The 7,542-nt window shown below is 29.8% G+C and overlaps 1 pseudogene; it reads right to left on the bottom strand.

Annotated features, from left to right (window-relative positions):
• Positions 1-776: 776 nt before the first annotated feature.
• Positions 777-2,412, bottom strand: LOC142638750 (transcription factor MYB14-like; annotated as a pseudogene).
• Positions 2,413-7,542: the final 5,130 nt, after the last annotated feature.

Consider the following 7,542-nt stretch of genomic DNA (forward strand, 5'->3'; position numbering starts at 1 on the left):
ATAAAATAAGTCAAAATGGTGAAAAACATTTTTTATGAGAAGTGGGAGTAGTTTTCTACAATTTCCTTATGGCCTCCCCCATTCATTTCTTCTTTCTCCTAAAACCATCACCATCACCATCACCGTTACCACCTTCACAACCTTCACCACAACCATCGCTAATTCTATCATTGCCACCACTACTATCTTTGAGGCCGCTACCATTAGTATTCTCACCTAAACCAGCATTGAGTCTATATGAAATATTAATGATTTTTAAGCGTATTAAATGATGTATATAAAACAGTTTTCTCAAGGTCATATTTAGATTCGCTACAATAAACATCAAACTAGTCACTTTTTTTGGAAAATTTTTTTTTCAAGGAAAATTTTTTCCACCGAAACAAAGAAACAAAAGAAAGCATTTGAGAGAATACAATTATCACATCTTGTCAATAGAATTACAAAAACTAATTTGAAATTACAAGGGAAAATGGAATTGGATTGGAAATCTCCAGCATTTCACCTCCCCTAGTGTGGATTGTATCATTTTTATGCATCATGTTCTTAAGAAAATAACATCATCAATTATAACATAATGTAGATCTTTGTATTAATGTAGGAATCTATTTTCTTAACATTCAGCTCCCCTCTATGAAATGATTACCTTATGAAACTCCCACCTTCTCTCATTCAATTAATCTAATTATTCACATTAATTAAAAAGAAAATCATAATTCTTATATATATTGATAAATATTTCATTTATTCATTTAATATTAAATTGCACCAACACACTAGTTCACCAAATATGGATCTTCATTAATTCTCTGGTAGTTCTCAAATTCTTGCATTGCCTCGTAGATGGAATCTATTCCTTCATTGTAGCATGATTGAGATGCACTAAATCCTCCATTTGCCAAGGATTCTGGATAGTTATTCTGGAAGTAAGTATTGTCCAATATAAAGGGTTCAGTCCAGAAGTCACTAAATGATTACTCAAGTGTTTCCAATGTAGAGAGACTATCTTCTGCAGTCCAATTTATGTTAGATAAAGGTGCATTATCAAAGCTCAAGTATGAGAATTTACTAGAAAATGTTTCTAGGGGTAATTGGGAGCTCTCCTGAACTTGGTAAGAGGGAGAATTGCTTACAAAACTGTCAGCTTCTGTTTTATTTGCTATATCAGCATCATGTTGGTAAGCTTCATTGGATAGCGTTTTCATTTTTGATGTTGTAGGATTTTTCTTGGTGTTTTTCTTCAAGTGGGCATGCCAATGGTTTTTTATATCATTATCTGATCTCCCTGGCAAGCTTGCTGCAATCATAGACCATCTACAAAGAAAAATACATGGGGTTTATATAGAGGGTTTTTTTTGTTTTTTTTTTGTTTTGTTTTGTTTCTTCTTTTCAATGAATGAGAAGATCGTATTGCATCGAATGTCTATTGGACAAAGTTCAAGTAACAGCACCTATTGGCAGAACTGGAACACCAGTATATACACCAAATCTAACTCAATTTCAAAAGTTTATAGGTAGTTACATAACCATATATTTGTATTTACATATTTAAGCTCATTGAAAAATTAATTTTGAATCATTTCAAAAAAAAAACTGACTAATTATGGTGACATATCTTGGTTACTTACAGGTGCATTTAATGCAGACATAAGAAGCTTATGACTATTCACAATGCCAACATGTTTACGTTGAATTCTTCAAAATGACTGGCATGCGTGAAGTAGGTTATGCTCATAAATATTTGTTATCAAGTATGAAAACATGCAAACAAGAAAAAGCGCATGGAAAGAAGGGGAGATTTTGTAAATAAAGTTATGTTCATCCAAATTCTTGCTGAAGAATTAAGAAGGATTTAAGTCTGTACTTATTGCCTAGTTCTTCATGCAATTTGATGATTATAAGCTCTTCTTCTTCTGTGTAGTTTCCTCGTTTTAAATCTGGCTGGAGATAGTTCAACCATCGCAGTCGGCAACTCTTCCCACACCTTGATAAACCTGTAAACCAATGTATAACAAAAAAAGGTTGATTAACATAAAGTACTGTAATGCCATAGGATTCCAATTTATTTTTTTATATTTGGATTTTCCCAGGAAAGAAAAGTATGACAGAAAATGGAAGACAATCATGATAGTCAATAAAGGCAAATCATGCATAAAAATGAACAATAAAAGTAAAGGAAAATCATACAAATGTCCTTGGATTGATTTCTATCAGCTTCAAAGAGTTTCTTAATTACCTGCAAATTTGGGAAGTTCCTGCCAGTTCCAGTGGCCAAATCTCTGAATATGAGACCTTTTTATTATCTTCTTCTACACTCCATGCACCTTTCTTTAGTCCATTTTAATCATAGATGGGAGCTCTCACCATCTCTCTCTAATTAAAAATTTAGGTCAAGTGATTCCCTAGCTCTAAGAAGCATTTTTGTACAAAAAAATTGAGTTGAAAAATGTTCAATAATTACTGCCTTGAAGATGAAAGGCTATCTTGACCAAACATATGATAGGCTATCATATGTTTGGTCAAGATAATAATACAAAAAAAAAGAAAAAGGTAGGCGCACAAAATGAAGTTGCAACGAAATTAAGGCAGCAATTCTCTACCACGTGTACATGTAGGAGGGTCAAGCCAAGCAAAGTATATAGCTTTGTTTGTTTTGCTGAAAAACCTTCTATAAAGATAATTTTTTATATTTTTCAATATTTGGTAGTATAAAAAAAATTAGTCAACAGAAAATTCTAACAAAAATAAGGCTTATTTTCTATAGGTTGTTTTCAAAAAAGAAAGAAAAAAAAGGAAATGATCTCTCTTTTGCGTGGCTTGCAACTCTTATTCTTTTGGCTGCGAGAAACAGTATTTTTTTTCTTTCTCTCTTCTCTCTTCTCTCCCATAAATTGGCAAATTTGTCAAACCTCATCAAGTAAGATGGTAATATTTTTCATTGGAGAGAAATCCAACTATCTTATGAATCATGCAACAGTAGTTGAAGCCAATATTTGAGGCTTCGCAAGTTTCCCTCCAACTGTTGTGATAGTTTGTTGGAAAACAGACCACTGTGGATTGGAATTATTGGTTTGCGTTAGAAAAGGGTGTGGATTGGAGTTATTGGTTTGTGTTAGAAAAGGGTGGCCCTTGCAGTCTCTTATGGGTCCATTCTTATTGATTTGCCACATAAATAAAGTAATCAACTAACTATTTGCTGAGAAGATGAAGAAAATTTTTTTTTTAATTCTAAACCTTGAGTCCTTGACAATAGAATGCTTCTTGATAGAAAATTTGAAAACATTAAATCTAGTGTTCGGCTTCTTAAAACTTAAAGGCATATATAAATCAAGTGTTTAAACAATTTGGCATTTTGGTATTTATCAAACAATTTGTTCTAGACTATTTTGCAAGTTGAACTATTTAGTCTATGTGACATCTTGAACTATTTGAAATGGAACTTATGATTACTTTGAATTATGAGAAATATGGTTGATATATATGTGTGTTTATGTACATTACTATCCATAATATATAAACAAGATGAGTGGTAAAGGTCATTGGAGAACTAATTTTACTTGTATATATCGTCAAAATTTTAGATGGAAAACCAAATTCATACTTATTTTTTTAATTGTTTATATTAATTACATTAGTTGAGTTTGCACACTAACATGTTATACATATTTTAAATTATACAAAAAATGTTATAAAAAATTTGAGCATACCAAACACTTGAAAATGCTCTCAATTTTATTTTCAGGGTCATTACCAAACACTAGAAAATGTGATAATTTTCTAGAAAACATTTTTTGAAAAATGACCAATTTTCTAAAAAATGTTAATACTAAAACAAACAGAGCGTATATCCACAAGTATCATCATCAACCTTGCAGCAATAAAGAGGTTCAAAAATTAATTAATAATTAAATAACAGATTGAGAGAGATAGAGTGATGATAATGCATTTTCAGATTCAATAAGTAGTTTATAATTAGGCACACAAAATTTTTCACAATTATAAAGAAGGTATGTTGTAATTGGTGTTAATAAAAATAGTGTCATATCAATAATAAACCTATATAAAAATGTTGTTCTAATTGTGACTTAATATGTCAATAAGTTGTGAAATAGATTATGAAAATTTTTATTGTATCATCTTTTTTGTTTTATGTTTTGTGAACTGTCACATAAACCTACTAATTTCTTCTTCATAATTTACAGTTGCACATGTTAGGTTGTTACAAAAATTATGGAACAAAAGTTGTTTTCATAGATTTTCTCAAAATTTTATTCTTTCAAATTAGTACAGTACTCCGTATTTTTCACACGTCCAAAACCTCCTCCCGATGCTTCCACCTGTCCATGCATGGACAGGTGCCCCTGTTCAACAATGACAAAACTGCATCCAAGGATTTCTCAGTGCATATCGTGAAGTTGAAGAAGACATGGTTGAGGGCTGGTGGTATAGTGTATGTGTAAGAAATGCTATTATTAAAAGAGATGGAGCATTTCCCTCATGAAAAACGAGCTTGTTTCAGGTGCTTAATTAAGATAAGCACATATTGATATCACTTTTAATATTGAGGGAGATTTAATAGCGATTTATACCTAAAACATATAATATAACCATAGCAGATTGAGTGTTATATATACTTCAAAATTCAGTTATATTTTAGTCTTTTGCCAATAATTATATATGGCACGTCATTCTATAAGTACTGGCATGCAGTTCTATAATTAAATTCTTTAGAGAATGCAAGATTTTAAAATAATGGCTAAATAATGTATTTCCACACTAAAATTAATATTATTATTTAGAGGAAATAAAAGAATGAGAGAAAATTTGGCAGGTAGATACAATGCTATGATTTATTGCATAGATCGTGAACATAATCAATATATATATATATATATATATATATATATATATATATATTGAATTTGTAACTCATGGGAATTTTGAAAATTCTGAGAAGGAAAATGATTTGAAAAATAAGAAGTTACGGCTCTTGAATCTTTGTTCATTCAAAGCACTTTATGATAATCACCATTGGAAAAGCAAAAAACACAAAAGTTGGGATTAATAATGAAATGGGTGAACTCATGAAGCCAAACCAGTTCTCTGGAGAGGATGCTCTGCTGGTTGAGTTTGAAGAAATGGGTTTGATAATCTGCAGCTTCTTATCCCATGGTCTCCAAAAAAAGATTTAGTTCTCACTTTTTTTTTTGAACCCATCTGGCAGAAATTCAATTTATAGCTGAAATTATTTGTAAAGATGAAAGATTTTCCAGAGATACAAGTCTACTCTTTGGTGAAAAAAAGAAGAAGATAAAGTGAAAGTCTAGTTTGGGGTAGATGCCTAGGCTCTTATGCTCAAGGGTGTGAAGGAAGCTTACTTATGTTATCAAGTTCACCTTACTTCATAGCTACTTAACCACAAAATTTCTTAATAAATATTTACACTCTTGCTATCTATATATACATCTCATATCTTAAAAATCTTTCATTTATAATAAATATATTTCCTTGGTGGTGCTTAATATATAAATATATTTAGTACCATTTAAACACATTTCAAAATATATTTAGTTTTCTTTGCCTTATAAGAAAGATTAAATTATTTATATATGTCATTAGATATCTATTTTTTAAAAGAAAAAAAGTATATAAAGTTAAAAAGAATTTTGCCAACAAAAAAAAAAAAAAATCTGTATAATTTTAGGATTTTATCTATATAATTTCATCTACACATTTGGCCTTATAAGATAAAATTAGAATGTAATTTTAGGATTTTCTCTCTTAACCTATTCTCTTTGTGAAGCACTTTGGTTTACTAATATTTTAAGATTATATTTTCTTTTAATTCAAAGTATTGTTTTGTCTTTAGCTTTTTTCAATTCAAAAGTATTAGCTCTATTAAGAAGCTTGGCTATTCTTGGCTCTATTCAGATTATTGGCTCTATAGCTTTGTATTATAGATATCATTCTTTTGGTTATTTGTTGTGCTTGCTTTTTAGATAAAATAGAAAAAGTTATTTAGAACGTGCTAAATCTAGATTACGGGAACTATATTATTATTTAATTTTTTTTTAATCCATAACTCTTTTGATTGATATAAATTATTACTGCACAATGAATCACTGGATGCTATTAAAAGAGAATTGGATGTCAAATTATAGAATAGAAGGGATTGATTCTGTCTTCTGATTCACTGGATTGGCTATCTAATTCAATGATATATAAGTAATTGAAGAAGGATAATGATTAGGTATTTCATAATATCAATTTATTTGTTGATTTTTGCTTTGTGTTGTGGGATTAATGGTAGATAAAGCATAATTGGTGTAGTTTTGCTAAAGGACTTTAAGGTTGAACTAGAAACATTTCATATATATATATATATATATATATATATATATATATATAATCTGCATGCATATTTTGGAGGTGGATTTTTGTGGCTTAGATCCTAACTTGATATTGCTAAGATATCTTCAATCAAAGGGGAAAGTGTATGGTTCAAATGGAAGCACCAAAATCCCAGGGGAGAATCCAAAGAGAAATTTCGTCAACAAATTGCAGTGTACCACACACGATAATTAAGATGTGCGAAAGTTTCAAATTATCTACTTAGATAAAGATTCAAATATGTGATTCTCTTTTGAAAATCATTTTATTTTTTCTAATTATTTGTTTTGTGTTTTTTTACAAGGTGAAAATGTACCATCAACTTATGTTCAAAATGAAATACTAGCTTTCTAATTATTTGTTCATGAGAGTAAATTACAAACACAGATGTTCTAACTTTGTATTAGTTTGAACTACATTACATGTTTGAGTGTTTCAGCTATATAATATTTCTTGCAATTTATGGATGCTATTATACCATGAAAAAAAAATTATGGACACCAAATCATTCTATAAGCTTGAACTCACATGTTCATAGCAAAACTACTCAAATAAGAGATAATTTATAAATCCGTGTATCGCACGGGTTAGCGACTAGTAATAATAATAATAATAGATACTGCTTTATTTTGGAGTCTAGAATGTTTGCTAATGCACAATTGAGTAAAGAACTATATATTTGTTATTGGATGATTTGATCTTAGATGCTTGATTTGGTGCAATGGAGATCAAAATGTCAGTCTCACCTCCCTCTAGAAGGAATCTTATATTTTTCCTCATAGAAAAGGGTTCTCTTACTCTTTTGGAAATGCAAAAGTATAATCAAAATGTTACTGTCTACTTAATTTCTAATTGTAAAGTCTAAAATGTTTATGACTGAAGTAATCATGAAGATGTTATAATTTTGGATATTTATCAGTTTTTTTAGGATATGGAGGCCTAGTTAGAGGCAATTAGATTTTAATAAATGGAAGTGTTTTTAGCCATTTTTTCTTCATTTGATCATGTTCTCTTTATGTTGGTACACAAATGATTTCATCTCATTTAAATAATGAACACAATGTTTGCCATTGGGGTCTTGGGATTTGGTGGTGAGATTAGAGTGGTTGAGGACGTGATAAAAATAAAACTACTTTTTATCTAGATTTTATT

This window comes from Castanea sativa, chromosome 6 (assembly GCF_040712315.1).
Source record: "Castanea sativa cultivar Marrone di Chiusa Pesio chromosome 6, ASM4071231v1".
Lineage (NCBI taxonomy): Eukaryota > Viridiplantae > Streptophyta > Magnoliopsida > Fagales > Fagaceae > Castanea > Castanea sativa.